This window comes from Salvia splendens, chromosome 13 (assembly GCF_004379255.2).
Source record: "Salvia splendens isolate huo1 chromosome 13, SspV2, whole genome shotgun sequence".
Taxonomy (NCBI): domain Eukaryota; kingdom Viridiplantae; phylum Streptophyta; class Magnoliopsida; order Lamiales; family Lamiaceae; genus Salvia; species Salvia splendens.
This window is the reverse complement of record NC_056044.1, coordinates 14,119,894-14,135,882: the sequence shown is the minus strand read 5'-3', so window position 1 is coordinate 14,135,882 and position 15,989 is coordinate 14,119,894. Positions and strand designations below refer to the sequence as shown.

Genomic DNA, 15,989 nt, shown 5'->3' with positions numbered 1-15,989 from the left:
AAATTGGCGAGCGGTACAGTTAAATTATATTCATTTAAACCATTTTCGTCAAAATAAATGATATTTGTGGTTGGAAGATCATAGAAATACCCTTTTGTATAAAATAAGGATGAGTGATTGGAGTTTAGAAAGATAAGAAAAAAAATGTCAATATTTTTGCAAATTGATAGATTTTCTGCAAACAAATGCCATTAAATTGTCGGAAACTACATGCATCCTTAAAATAATAATAATAGTAATAGTAATAATAATAATAATAATTATTATTATTATTAAATACTCCATAGATTACCTTAACAAATTGAAAACAATACCAACGGCTCAACTTTAAAATTAAACTACGAAAATATTCACTCCGAAAATATGAACTTTAATTAATTTTCAAAATAAACCCAATAAATTTTACAAATACGGCAATACAAACATCAATTAATTTAACCTAAAAAAATTACATGATCAACCTTAGAGACTTGGGTGCCATTAAGCAAAAAATGACTACATAAAAAAACAATAAAATAAAATATAAACACCAAAAAACTAAAGTAAACTTGCAACATTAACTAATTAAGTATAACAACATTGCCAAAGCCAAAGGTGTTAAAAGCTTGAAACAATGCAAGCGTACATATACTGAATTATGAAATTGTAAAATTTCTTACTCAATGAAGGTTAGTTACGATTAAAAATGTGTAAGAATGGGTTTGTTATAAATTTTTTATAAGTATGAAACATTTTAGAGAGAAAATTAAGTAGATTAAAGTACTTGGTATTTTGCTACATTGGGATAAAATGTATTCGGCCTTTCTAAGTGAGCCGGTATACACACAAATTAAATGCAGTCTTGATTTATATAAAGCCCAATAAAAAAATTGGCCTTCCAAAAGGTTTAAATATTCAAACATGGAGGAGTACTTTTTTTTTTTTTTTTGTCTTTTCATGCCAATATCTGAATACTATATTAAATCAGCTTTTGTTACTGGTAAATATCGTGTATTAATGATGATTGTTATTTTTATAGTTGTGTTATGGTTATTAAATTAGTAAATGGCATCTGAGATTATAGTGATATGTAGTCGGTAGTCAACTGATGAATACCACATTTTCGTCTCCATATTGTAGTGAATTCTTAAAAAAATGGTCTCTACTAGAGGTCCCCAATCCGAACCGAACCGGACGAACCGGCCCGGAACCGTCACTGGCGGTTCCGAAGTTCGGAACCGCCAGTGACGGTTCGAACTGAGACCGGAACCGCCGGTTCGGCCGGGCCGGTTCCGGTTCCAATTTTTCGCTAACCGTAACCGGCGGTTCGGAACCGCCGGTTCGGCGGTTCCAGGCACAATTTCAGGCCTACTCCTAGCCTTTTCAGAAACCGGGCCCGCGGCCGCCGGATTTGACCGAAACCATGGGCGGAAACCGCCGGTTTCCACCGGCAAAACCGCCGGTTCCGGCGGCAAACCGGCGGTTCCCGCCGTTTTTTCCAAAATTTGAAAATTCAAACGGACGCATAAACCGCCGGTTTCTGCCGAAAACCGGCGGTAAACCGGCGGTTTCCGCCGTGTTTTTCAAATTTTTTTTTTAAAAATCACAATTTTCCCCTATAAATACCCCCCAATCCTCTTCATTTCTACTCACCCCATTCTTGTGTAACTGTGTTAATAAGAATTTCTCTCTCAATCTCAATTTCTCTATTCTCCATTTGATAAGTATCTTATTGGTGAAAAAAGTGGGTATCTTTGGGGCAGATGGTACTGGAACACAAATTTATATATGGAATCTGGATGAATGGGGATCAGATTATAGTTTAAAATGGGAAGCTGGGTTCACTGGCGGGAGTTCGTTTCATCAGGCCATCAGGGTGGTATATTCATCTGAGTCCGACGATGAAACGAACTCCCGCCAGTGAACCCAGCTTCCCATTTTAAACTATAATCTGATCCTCATTCATCCAGATTCCATATATAAATTTGTGTTCCAGTACCATCTGCTCCAAAGATACCCACTTTTTCACCAATAAGATACTTATCAAATGAGAAATATCTTTTAATGATCTTCTAAGTCTTTTTTGTCAACACTTGTAAGTTGTAAATTTGTAATTGTTGTAACTTGTATTTAAATTTTTCGATTTGTAATTGTTGTAACTTGTAATTGTTGTAACTTGTATTTAAATTTTTCGATTTGTAATTGTTGTAACTTGTATTTAAATTTTTCGATTTGTAATTGTTGTAACTTGTATTTAAATTTTTCGATTTGTAATTGTTGTAAGTAACTTGTATTTAAATTTTTCGATTTGTAATTGTTGTAATTTGTAATTTTAAAGTTGTAATTTGTAATGTTAAGTAATAAGTTGTAATTTGTAATTTTAAGTTGTAATTTGTAAATTTTAAGTTGTAATTTGTAATTTTAAAGTTGTTTGTAGTTTGCAATTTTAAAGTTGTAATTTGTAATTTTAAAGTTATAATTTGTAATTTTAAAGTTGTAATTTGTAATTTTAAAGTTGTAATTTGTAAATTTTAAGTTGTAATTTGTAATTTTAAGTTGTAATTTGTAATTTTAAAGTTGTAATTTGTATCAATAAAATTGCATTTGAACATCGCTTTATTCTAATTTTATTTATGCAAATATATCTACATATTTTACTTGTATTACAAATTTAAAATGCAAAAAAAAAAAAACCGCCGAACCGGATGAACCGGCCCGGAACCGGGCAAACCTAGGCGGTTCTGCGGTTCACGTGAACCGGCGGTTCACGGTTCCGGAACCCGAACCGCCGATCCTTGGCCGGTTCGGCGGCCAAGGATCAGAACCGGAACCGGAACCGGCGGTTCGAACCTTGGCCGATCCTTGGCCGGTTCGAATCGTGAACCGCCGGTTCCCGAACCGTGGTGACGTCTAGTCTCTACCTCTCACATCCCCACTCAAACTTAAATGTAACAAAACTGCATAGGGCATTATCGTCATTTCTGACGTCGTCGTAAGAGCGTCCACTATAAGGTGGACGCGGCTATAGCCGCGAGCGGGGCGGTAGGCGCGGCTATTATAGTGGAGGGAGTGTCCGCCGCGAGGGTGGACGCGGCTGGTGGGGGGGAGGGCGGCGGACGAGGCTTCGCCGCGAGTGGGGCGAGGACGCGGCGGTGGGTGTATAGGCGCGGTTATAGCCGCGGCTATTATAGTGGCGGATATCCGCCGTGGCTATAGCCGCATTTTTTGATTTTTTTTTTCGTTTTTTCATCTATAAATACCACTCCCCCTCTTCCCCCACTCCCATTTTCACAAAATCCATACACCTACTTTCTACAAAAACACTCTTTACAAAATGCACCGAGGAGACGACGAATCACCCGACACTGAGGAATCGGGATATGACAGCAATCCATCTCAGCCGTCGGCCCATCATTCACCGCCATCGGGTATTGGCGGATATGCTTCTCAGCCGTCGGGATTTGGCGGATATGCGGCTCCGTCACAGCCTTGGAGTTGGAATCAATCTCCACCACCGTGGGCATCGAGTCCACCCCTTCCTCCATCTCAGTCGTGGAGATCCTCACCAACGCCGCCCGCTTTACATCGGAATCTGAGTCGTTCCGCTTTTGGAGATTACCGACCCAACCTAGACGCGCTTCACCTGCCGCGGCCGAGTTCCCCTTTCCAAGCCAGCCAATCTCTGATCACCGAAGCAGATCAAGACGCATTTGATACTATGCTGGGTCTGCTCAGTTCCGGCATCCCAGATACGCCGGCAGCGCGGGTGGAAACACTCGTTCCGACCCGAGGAGGTAGCGACAGTCGGGGCTCTGGTGGCGGTAGAGGCAGAGGCCCTAGGGGCGGAGGCGGCAGTCGTGGCACCGGCAACGTCGGTGGACACTCGGGCAGCTGCCCCGGCATTGCGAGTAGCGAGGGCAGTGGCGCCGGCGGTAGCGGTGATCAGCCCGAGCGGTCCAGCCGCAGCAAGCCATACAACAAAGACGAGAGCATTGCCGTGGCGAAGGCGTGAGATTCTATCACTTCGGACCCCGTGGTGGGTACCGATCAGGAGTCGGGGAGATTTTGGAGGCGCGTCATGTTGGCATACGAGGAATTGAAGCCCGACGGCGCCGAGAAGCGCGACCCAGAACAGATCCGAAAAAAGTTCGGTAGGATACTGCGGGCTACCAAGCTGTTCGCGTCCATATACGAGAACAACCTTCGCCACGCCGAGAGTGGCCGAAGCGTAGCAGATGTTAAGACCCTGTCGGAGGGCCAATACCACAAGACGGGCCAGCCGAAGTTCACCTTGTGGGAGGAGTATCTTGTCCTCGCGGATTGTCCGAAATTCAGGTCGATCGTGGCGAACGAGGTGGAAACAGCTCCTGGCCCGAAGCGCACAAGGCACAACCTTGCCCGGGAATACAGCAGTGGGAGCGGCTCGCACGAGTTCGAGCAGTCCGACGAGCAAGTTGAAGAGCCAGCCGCGACTCACATTAGGCGACGACGGCCCATGGGACAACAGGCCGCTATCCGCAAAGCCAGAGGGGGTAGAAGTGCCTCACGCCAAACGGCGGCCGCGTCCGGAACGCGCATCCCCCAGTCTGCCCCAATCCGACAGCCCACGGTGCAACCCCACGAGGTATTGGCCAATAGCATAGACGTAACGTTGATGCAACAACTGCAAGACGTATGCAGGTCATACGCAGGTGAAACTGACCCGTACGTCAGGAACGTCTACAAGAGGCTCATCAATCGGCTTGAGAGTCGACTGGGGTTGGTTGATAATGCGCCTGGGGATACCGAGGCCGGCAGCAGCGAGAGAGGAGGAGGAGGAGGAGGAGAAGAAGAAGAAGAAGAGGAAGACGAGGAAGCCGACTCCGACACCGAGTAGACGGTGCCGGAGTTTTGTAGTTGTATTTTATTTTAATTATTCGTTGTATAATTTTACCGGTTTGCAATACAACGAATATTCGGGCATAATTACCTCGTATTCTAGTTATTTATACTGCGATTATTTAAATTACACTTGATTGAAACTAAAAAATATTTAAAAATGAAAATTGATTATAAAATTTGGGGGCTATTGGAGTTGTCCACTATAGTGGCGGAAATAGAATTTTGGGGCTATGGACAACAAAATTGGGGCTATGGACAAAAACTGAGGCGGGGCTATTGGGCGTGTCCGCCTTATAGTGGACACCCTAAGAGCATCCACAACCGTGCTCTTGCCAGCGGCACGGTTGTGGGCCCGGGCGGTACTATTCATGCCTGCTCTCTCGCAAGAGCACAACACCCACAACTGTGCTCTTCCGCAAGGACGAGCACAATTAATTTAAAATTCAATTAAACAATAACATTTCCATAATATTAAAATTCATTTAAAAACCACAATAAATATTACAAATGACAAATAAAATTAAACATTACATAATTAAAATCCTAAAAATGAAAAATTACATAATTAAAATCCTAAAAATTAAAAATTACATAATTAAAATCCTAAAAATTAAAAAAACCACTACTCGTTGCCGAATTTCGCCCACATGTGGTTAATTAGGTCTTCTTGTAGTTGATTGCGGATTCGAGTATCGCGCATTGTGTGTCTTGTCTCGATCCTCTGGCCAACCGTCGTATGCACACCTCGGCGTAGGGGAGACCTCGCTGTTGAGCTTCCGGCTTCGTCCTCGTCGTAGAAGCTAGCCGCCCTCGGCCCTTCGTCGGCTATAATCATGTTGTGTAATATAATACACGTGAACATGATGTCGGCGATATTATTCACGTACCACAGCCGAGCCGGGGCCTTCACAATGTTGAATCGAGCTTGAAGGACCCCGAAGGCTCTTTCGACGTCCTTCCGCGCTGACTCTTGACGCTGCGCAAAAAGAACCCGTCTCGGGTCGTGCGGGTTGTGGAGCGTCTTCACGAACGTCGACCACCTTGGGTAGATACCATCGGCGAGATAGTAACCCATGCGGTATGTATTTCCGTTGATGGTGAAGTCGATCGCCGGTGCTACACCATTCATCACATCATTGAAGAGTGGTGAAGAATAGAGCACGTTCAAGTCGTTGTTGGATCCGGCAACGCCGAAATATGCATGCCAAATCCATAGGCGATAGTCGGCGACCGCCTCAAGGATAAGCGTTGGGCCGCCGCCTTTGTGACCGCTTAAGTGTTGCCCCCTCCAAGCAGTCGGGCAATTCTTCCACCTCCAATGCATGCAGTCAATGCTGCCAAGCATTCCGGGAAAGCCATGGACTGATTCGTGAAGACGAAGCAACCGTTGGCAATCATCGGTGGTGGGTGCCCGAAGGAATTCATCCCCAAAAGCAGAACGAACGCCCTCGCAAAAATTCTTTAAACAAAGGATTCCAGTGGACTCACCGATATGCAAATACTCGTTGAAGATGTCGGCGGTTTGCCGAGTAGCGAGTTGTCGGATGGCACACGTACACTTCTGCAACGCCGTGATACTTTGCCGGCTGGCTGCATCTACACCTGTTTGAAAGTATTCAACACGTGCGGACAATGTGTTGACAATTCGCATGAACAAGCGCTTTGACATGCGAAAACGGCGCCTGAAGTAATCTGCCGGAAACCGCGGATGGTCGGCAAAGCAGTCGGCAACGAGCCTTTCGTGGGCTCCCTCCCGGTCACGATGGATGTAGCGGCGATTTGATCTAGTGCGTTGAGGAGGATGAGCGGGGGTATTCGCCGCGACATATGCTTCGTAAGCGGCACGATGTTGTTCGTAGTATTCTTGTTCTTCGCGCTCCGCTTCCGCCATGAGATGAGTGAAATCCATTTGATGTTTTGAGTGAATGTTGAATGTGTTGATAGTTTGTATAAGAATTATGAATGAGAGATGAATGAGAGATGAATTGATGTGATAAATGAGTGATGAATGTGTGTATTTATAGATGATTTTGGGGAAAAAAAATAAAAAAAATCAAAAAAATTCAGTAAAAACGGGAAAAAAACGGCCATATTTTTGGGATTTGGAAAATATTTTTTTTTTATTTTTTAGCATTATTTATAATTAAATACCGATTTTTTTTAAAAAAAAATAAAAAATGTTTAAATACAACGGCTATGCCGTTGACGAATGAGAGCGCGCCACGTGTGCGTCCGCTGGCACGGACGTGCTCGATACATCGAGCAGCGCCGTGCCAGCGGCGCGAGCGCAGCGGCGGCGGATGGCGTCCGTGCCAGCGGCGCGGACGGCAGTGGCGACGGACGCCACGGCTGCGCATGCTCTAAGCTTAACACTCCCAAATCAAATCCATTCACCTGACCACCACCACCACCACCACCACCGCAGAGCTCCGCTGTCCTCTTGTTTTCTCAGTTTATCTCTCTAGATCAGCCAGTGCGCCTCCGCCACCGACAAACTGGAAGCTCAGATCAGCCAGTGACTCCGTAGTGTCAATTTCCGGCGCAGATTTCAATCCTTCCGCCTTCATCTTCTAGTTCGGGAATGGCTTCTTCGGAAGTTGATTCCCGCTTAAACCAAATCCTGATCCCCGCGCTCGAGAAGATCCAGAAAAATGCTTCGTGGCGCAAGCATTCCAAGCTCGGGTCCGAGTGCAAATCCGTTATCGAGCACCTCACCACACCCAATCTGACGCCTACGTCTCCGTCGGCGCAATCCGATTCCGACGCGTCTTTGCTGCCGGGCGTCCTCCTAGATCTTTCCCTGTACGATTCCGAGATCGTTCTCAGCCCACTCATCAACGCACTATCCACGAACTACCTCAAAGTTGCGGAGCCTGCTCTTGATGCGGTCCAGAAATTGATCGCCCACGGGTACTTACACGGCGAAGCGGACCCCAGCGGTGGCGCGGAGGCGAAGTTGCTCTCGAAATTGATCGACTCCGCTTGCAAGTGCCACGAATTGGGGGACGAGCATGCGGAGTTGTTGGTGATCAAGTCGCTTCTTTCAGGGGTTACGTCGGTTGCGCTGCGACTGCACGGTGATTGTCTGCTGCAAGTGGTGAGGACTTGCTATGACATATATTTGAATAGTAAGAATGGGGTGAATCAGACGACAGCCAAGGCGTCGTTGGTTCAGATGCTAGCTATTGTGTTTAGGAGAATGGAGGCGGATTCTTCTACGGTGCCATTGCAGCCTATTGTGGTCGCAGAGCTTGTGGAGCCAGCAGAGAAGGCAGATGTGGACGGTTCCATGATTTTCGTTCAGAGTTTTATTACTAAGATAATGCAGGATATAGATGGAGTTTTCAGCCCTGGTATGCCCAGTGGTGTCACGGGATCAGGGGCTGGGGCCCATGATGGGGCATTTGAGACGAAGACCTCAACTGTGGAGGGCACAAATCCGGCGGATTTGTTGGACTCAACGGATAAGGATATGCTTGACGCTAAGTATTGGGAGATCAGCATGTATAAGACGGCATTAGAGGGTAGGAAAGGAGAGTTAGCAGACTGTGAGGGAGAAAGGGATGATGATTTGGAGGTGCAGATTGGAAACAAGTTGAGGAGGGATGCTTTTTTGGTTTTCCTGGCTTTGTGTAAGCTCTCCATGAAGACTCCACCCAAGGATGCCGTCGCTGATCCCCAAGCAATGAAGGGGAAGATAGTGGCATTGGAATTGCTCAAACTTTTACTGGAAAATGCTGGGGCAATATTTAGGACTAGTGAAAGGTATTTGATTGTTGCATTGTTTCATCCAAATTATTTAGTTTTACAATGCTTAATTTATATATTTGCATAGCTATGATGCCTAAGCATGAATATCCTTCTTAAAAGGTTAGTTGTAGAACACTAGATATGCTGTATTACACTATATTAGAGTATATACCCTGCATTTATCATTAAGATAATCACACTATACTAGAGTATTTACCGTGCATTTAGCATTAAGATAAGATATGGATTTTTCTTTGTGCCGGGACTGCATCTTCTGAAGTATAGAAACTAAGCTGATATGGTGTTGGTAGCTAGAATAACCTCACACTCCTTTTCTATTAGAGGGGTTTCCTTAAATTGGAGTATTCTTATACAGTCATGAGAACTTAATTTTCTCTAAATGATTAGATGGGAATTTTCTTATGGAGTTAGCGCAGGTAATTTTCAATTGGGAATTTATGCACAAACAACTAATTGACCCAAATGATAATGGAGTACTAATTTATCCCCATGTCATTAGAGGCTCATCTTATTTCCAGTCCTGTTTATCTTCTAGGTGATACTTTTCTTCAAATTGTAATAGAATTGGAAAGTAGTTAAGAAGATCGTAGGATGATATATCCTTCCTTTGATAACTGGGAAGGGTAAAATCAGTGCGAGGACTAGTTGATTACTTTTTGCTCATTGAAACTTGCAGTGTTTGCTGTCAAGCAAGCATTGTGTTCGTTTTGTTATATTGCAATAGTAAATGGTTTGCCATGTAGTATATGGTTTCTGCATAAGTTGTTTTAGATTTGACTTACCCTAGTTCAGGTTCTCTGTCCTGAAACTAAAAGTGAACAAAGTCACTAATTGACTCCTAATGGTAATGGGTATGTTGTCCCCATGCTATTGTCTTATCAGCACCTATACTACTCAGCTCCTCAAGCAGAATTGCCGAGTTTGAACTTTGATGCTAGCTCAAAACTATCTTAGTGTTCTTTGAGTTAGATTCTGCTGGTATAATTAGCATGGTCATGATATATAGTTCATGTACCAGTTCTGAACTCTCTCGCAGTTCTTCTGCTGTTTGTTTCAAATTTTTTTTGGTTTTCTAGTTTTCCAACAGCTGATTTCTTCCTTGCAGAATTTGTTAATTCCTAGTTCAAATATATATATATATATATATATATATATATATATAGGGTAGTGTTAATCTCCTTTTCTCCCCTTAGATTTAAGTTCCTTCTCAATATAGAGCGTTGGATTAGATTGATGGACGCTACGGATTATAAGCATAGATATGATCCCGTAGGTTCATTATTTGGTGCATTTCGTGCATCATGGGGGTGAATTAGTAAATGTATACACTCAAAAACTCCCGAAAACGGCATGTGTGAGATTTAAGCGGGATATACCCACGACCTTCCATCTACTGTACACATCATTCACTCCAAACGTATTAACTCACAATCTCTCTACCCGCTTCTTCCCCCCAATTTCCATCCCCTTTCAAAACCCTAGCCGCCTTTTCTCAAGGTTCCGCCGTTCTCTCTGAACTTCAATCGATGTCGGATTTACTGTCCAACAACCCTTCTGGTTTTGTGCAAGTTTCTTCTGCGGGTCGACGAGAAGGTAGGGTTTTTCGAACTTTAATTTACTGGTTTACTTTCTGAGTTCCATCAAGCGTTATCCCTGATTTTCCCATCATAACACACCACCCACATGACGATTCAACCATTTTTCACCATTCAGTTGTAGTGAGGGATTTTGTAGATGAAATCTTATAGGATTATGTTTATTTGGTGTCTTTCGCAGATTTAAAATTTCTAAAAGAGGACGGCCGTCAATTTCACAACAATCGCAGAAGGAGGGTGAGCAAACAATTTCATTTGCATTTTGAATACCTGGCCTGTTGGACTGATTCTGTGCTTGATGTATTGGGTTTATATCAAATTTCATATGCGCATTTTTTAATCGCGTTTGTACAGACTGTTGGACTGATTCTGTGCTTGATGTATTGGGTTTATATCAAACTTCATATGTGCATTTTTTAATCGCGTTTGTACATTATTTACCTAATTGTGTGCATTAATAACCCTTATGTGTCTGCTGCTGGAAATTAGTCTATGAGTGAATGCAATGTTAGTGTGTTCATTACTCTAATGGATCTGCACATTATATCAGTATTTATATGCATTACAGTATCATGTATCATGCATCATGTAACTGCTGTTTTTAATTGTCGAAGATTTAATGGAATATGTGTATGTGCATTACTTGTTGTAATCTCTGCATTATATGCCTATATGAATGCATTATATTCACTGGTACAACCTTCAACCAACTGTCGTTGGTCATCGGTTAAGTAGTGAATGCAATAGTTTTATGCTCATTAATTCAATGAGTCTGCTCATTAATTGCCTATTTTTATGCATTATATATCATGCATCATGCATCATGCCACTGATGTTTTATATTGTCACAGAGTACATGGAATATTTGTTTGGTCATTACCTGATATAATCTCTGCATTATTTACCTATATAAATGCATTATGTTCGCTGGTAGAACCATCAAGTGACTGTTGTTGGTATGCATTATATTTCATGTTTCATGATGCATGTTGCTGTTGTTGTATAAGGTCAAAGAGTCAATGGACTATTTGTATGTTTATTACCTGATTTGCAAAGTGCATTGTTTGCCTGTTTGAGTGCATGCATTATTTGTTTGATGTGAGACATTATTGACCAGATTATTGCAGGACCCTGTTTTGGCATATTTCAAAATTTGCAGTATAATAACTACTGTTTGATGATTGAGGTCTTGTTCTTGCAATCTGAGTCCATTATTTCTGTTGTATTGTTGCATTATTTGGTTGGTGTGGTACATTATTGTAGTATGAGCGAACGCTGAATGTTTATTTTCTAAATGTACATTACTGGGTTAATGTTATGCATTATTAGGTTGATGTTGTGCATTTTTAAAACTATTTCTATGCATTATATACATGTTTCATGCATCTAGTGTCTGCTGTTGTACATGAGTTAAAGAGTAAATGGAATATTTTTATGTTCATAACTAGCCTGAATCTGTACATTATGTAGCTATTTCTATGCATTATTTATCATGTTTCATGAATGGAATATTCTTATGTTCATAACTAGCCTGAATCTGTACATTATGTAGCTATTTCTATGCATTATTTATCTTGTAAGGTAAATTGAAGTGTAAAAATAATTAGGGAGTAAAAAATCAGAATTAAAAGTTTAATGTGGTCAAAATCGGCCGTTGACCGTTAGTTTAAACTTTTAATTCTGATTTTTTACTCCCTAATTAATTCCCTAATTATTTTTACATTTCAATTTCATCTTCTTTCCTTCCACTTATCATCATCCAAAAATCAAAAAATGGGTTTTTTAAAGGAAAGATCAAAATTTTGAACTAAAGAAAGTGAAATACGAGAAGGAAAACTTAGATCCAACAATTAAGTGATATCACTCATCTAAAAAAAGTGAAATACGAGAAGGAAGAAGATGAAATTGAAGTGTAAAAATAATTAGGGAGTAAAAAATCAGAATTAAAAGTTTAATTTGGTCAAAATCGGCCATTGACCGTTAGTTTTTAACGGAAATGTTGACGGAGGACCAAAATGATCAAATTTCCATATGTGCAGGACCAAAAAATCCAAAAGATAATGTTTAGGACAAAAATCGTAAAATGGCTACTATATGTTCAGGACCAAAAATGGCCTTTAGTCTTATTTTATAGCTCTTCTATCTTTTTCGGTTTGAATGCAAAGCATCGCTAATTACAGTTATTTCTTAAACAGATTTTTAGATGCAGTACTTGTGTTTGTCACTATTGAAGAACAGTGCTTCAACTCATATGATCGATCGTGTTCCAGCTCTCATGCTCCATATTTATGAGCCTGGTGTCGCGTTTTAGAGCTGGATTGAAAGCAGAAATTGGGGTATTTTTTCCTATGATAGTCCTTCGAGTGTTGGAAAATGTTGTGCAACCCAATTTTCAGCAGAAGGTGACAGTCCTTCAGTTTCTGGAGAGATTCACAGATCTTGATAGACATATTCCTCAATTAAGGACTTGTCCTCTCTGTGTACTTTTTGCCCAACTTATATCTGATAGTTTTGAGTTTTAATCTTTTGATAGATAACTGCTGGGCTTCTAAGTTATGCATGCAAAATATATAATTGCTAAAATTAAAACAATCTTATGGTCTCTTGTATCTTTTGTCATTTCATTTTCTATTCCAGAATGGTCAATGGACTACTTAAAACTGCTCAGGGTGTTCCACCTGGTGTTTCAAGATGCTAGTATGAAGCTAGAAGCTATGAAGTGCTTAGTTGCTATCCTAAAATGCATGGGTAACTGGATGAACAAGCAATTGCGAATTCCAGATTATTCAGTCGTCAAAGAAACTAGATGCAGGAGTCCCCCTCACACAAATGGCAATATAGATGAGCCAACTGAAGGATCGGATGCACAGGGTGAAGCTTCCAGTGAAGTTTCTGATGTTTCTACCCTGGAGACCAGTGATGACCTCATGAGACACATGCAGGAACAGTAGTTCAAAGAAAAAGGTCGCAAGTCAGAGTAAGCTTGATTTTGAAATCTTCTGCATAATGGCTAGGAATCTAGGAGTAGTCCTTGGGCCTGTAAAAAGCTCCCCCCAAGCAACTCTACTTTATTGGTCATGGTCCTTATTATCCTTGAAAAAGGTTTTAGCCATATATATGAACACACATAAGATAAGATGGGTAAATTAGGAATGCATGAGGACTTGATGAATGATGAAGCTTTAAAGGTTTTGTCAGTTAAAGAAGCAGGGCTTCATAGATATTTTTCTTCTTGTTTGGAGAAATGGTGGTTTTTATCATTTCTGTAGAAAACGTGATATTTTTCTTCTTGTTGGGAAATTGTAGGTCAATTTACTATCCTGCCATAGATACGGTGGTCCTCAAGTTCATGATTGAAGCATGTTGGGCTCCAATGTTGGCTGCCTTCAGTGTTCCTCTTGACCAAAGTGATGATGAAATTGTGATAGCCCTCTGCTTAGAGGGCTTTCCCCATGTCACTGCAGGAATGTCCATGAAAACTCATAGAGATGCTTTTTTGACATCATTAGCCAAGTTTACTTCACTCCACTCACCTGCAGATATCAAAAAGAAAAATATTGATGCAATCAAGGTAAATATTATTTCCTTGTGCTTGCTGTGTATGATTAATTTTAGCCTTCCCATTCTTTTTATGTTTTGAAGTGTTTTTTGCTGTGTGTATCTATCTCTAGCCTTTCCTTTCTTGTTAAGTACTCTGTATTAGAATTCTTGTGTCTCTCTTTATTGATTCATTTATTTTTTGGGGTTATTGGTAGTGTGTAGTTTCATTATTCATGGTTACAGAAGTTGGTAGTGCATATTATTTGGGGGATGATAGAATGTGATGTTCCTAAAATCTTTTCAGGACTGTGCTAAATCAAAGTGAAATGATTAAAGCTTGTTACTCGTGTTCAGCAATTTTCAAGATTTTCTGACTACTCCAGTCCATCTGTGTACTTGTTGTAACAGGTTATAGTCACCATAGCAGATGAGGATGGGAACTATTTACAGGAAGGCTGGGATGGGAACATATATTAACATGCGTTTCACGGCCACCGGATGCTGCTTTCTTTGCAATCCAGCTTAATGAATTAGACAAATCTAAACAAGGCAGATCAAACAATCTTCCTGTTTTAAAAAAGAAGGGAGCGGCGAAGATTCAGAATGCAGTCTCTAACTTAAACATGTTGGAGCAAGTTGGAGATGTTAACACTGAGCCAAAAACTGAATAGTGAGGCGATAGTTGATTTTGTCAAGGCTCTGTGCAAGGTATTTATGGATGAACTACGATCTACATCTGATCCTCGGGTTTTCAGCCTCACTAAGATTGTTGAGATTGCGTAAGTTAATTGTCACTTGATCCTTTATTCTTTCCCTGTTCACCGTGGAAAAACTCCAGTCAATTATTTGTACAAATATAGACAATGGTGATATGGAACTCGATCAAGATTCATGGCTGTATGAGACGTGCTCTGCAATTAGTTGTACATCTTTTTGTTAATTAATCCCCTTCTGAAGAAGGTGCTGGTATTGGTATTGCTGCATTTGTTCGCCTAATGAGCAAAGCTGGGGAGATGTTCTCTGAAGACAAGTGGTTGGATGTGGTTTCATCTCTCGAAACACGCCCTGATTTCTCCTTCATCCTTGACGACAACAGATGATGTCAATGAGAGCAGTCGTGATGAATCAGTCTCCTCCAACGATGGTTCAGATAACTCCAGGAGTCGTCGTCTGTATACAGCTATATCCGATATCAAGTGCCGAGCTGCAATTCAAGTTTTACTAATACAGGTAGGTACTATCATAAGTTTTATTTGTAGCCCATTCCAGTGTTCTAGTTTAATTCTTAGTATTTATGAAGTCTGACAATAATTCTTGCATCGAATATGGCAGGCAATAGTGGAGATCTACAACATGCACAGAGCTCAATTATCAGTTAAAAACAGTGTCATCCTTTTCGATGCTGTGGCAATTCATGCACACAAGATAAATAGCAATGGAGGGCTACGTCAAAAGCTCCAGGAACTTGGGTCCATGACGCAAATGCCTCATCCTCCTCTACCAGACATTTCTGCAGACCTCCTAGTTACGAGGAGTCAGAAGTGGAGTCTTATCTTGTCAAAAGAAGACCTTTGCCATGCAGTAGTTCTACATTGTTGTTGCCTGCTAGGGACATCTTCCTGACTCATCTCTCGACAGACGAACACACTGGACGATACCTCTAGGATCTGGAAGACGAAGAGAACTGGCTGCACGACCACCTCTCATCGTTGCTACTCTACAGGCTATAAGTACATTAGGAGATTCTTCATTCCAGAAGAACTTGTCTTGCTTCTATCCCCTGCTTTCGAGCTTCATAGGTTGTGAACACGGTTCAAACGAGGTCCAACTCGCCCCCAGTGATATGCTGGGTCCAATCCTCCTACGTTCTTGTTGACCTCTGAACCACACCTTTTTTTCAGATGTATGATATTTATGAGTTTTTCATTTCCTCACAAAAATTGTTTTGCATGTAGAGTTTATTAACTACATTCAAGTTGATATTGGTTTGCTATTGACCTCATCTTTTGAGAACTGCATCGGTTGATTTTTAGAGCAATGGTTTTCCCGAAGAAAAAGAAAAATGAACATAATTAACTCAAAAACAAGTAAACTATATGACCGTAATATATATTGGGCTTATAAAATGATGGTAAAATTGGAAGATGGATTCGTAGTATTTCAGCATGAGCCAAACCAACCCTCGAAATGGCTTATAATATTTCTTTTTTATTTTATCTTTGG

At 41.4% G+C, this 15,989-nt stretch overlaps 1 pseudogene; it reads left to right on the top strand.

The window, feature by feature from the left end:
* Window positions 1-7,227: 7,227 nt before the first annotated feature.
* Window positions 7,228-15,768, top strand: LOC121760542 (annotated as a pseudogene).
* The last annotated feature ends 221 nt before the right edge of the window (window positions 15,769-15,989 follow it).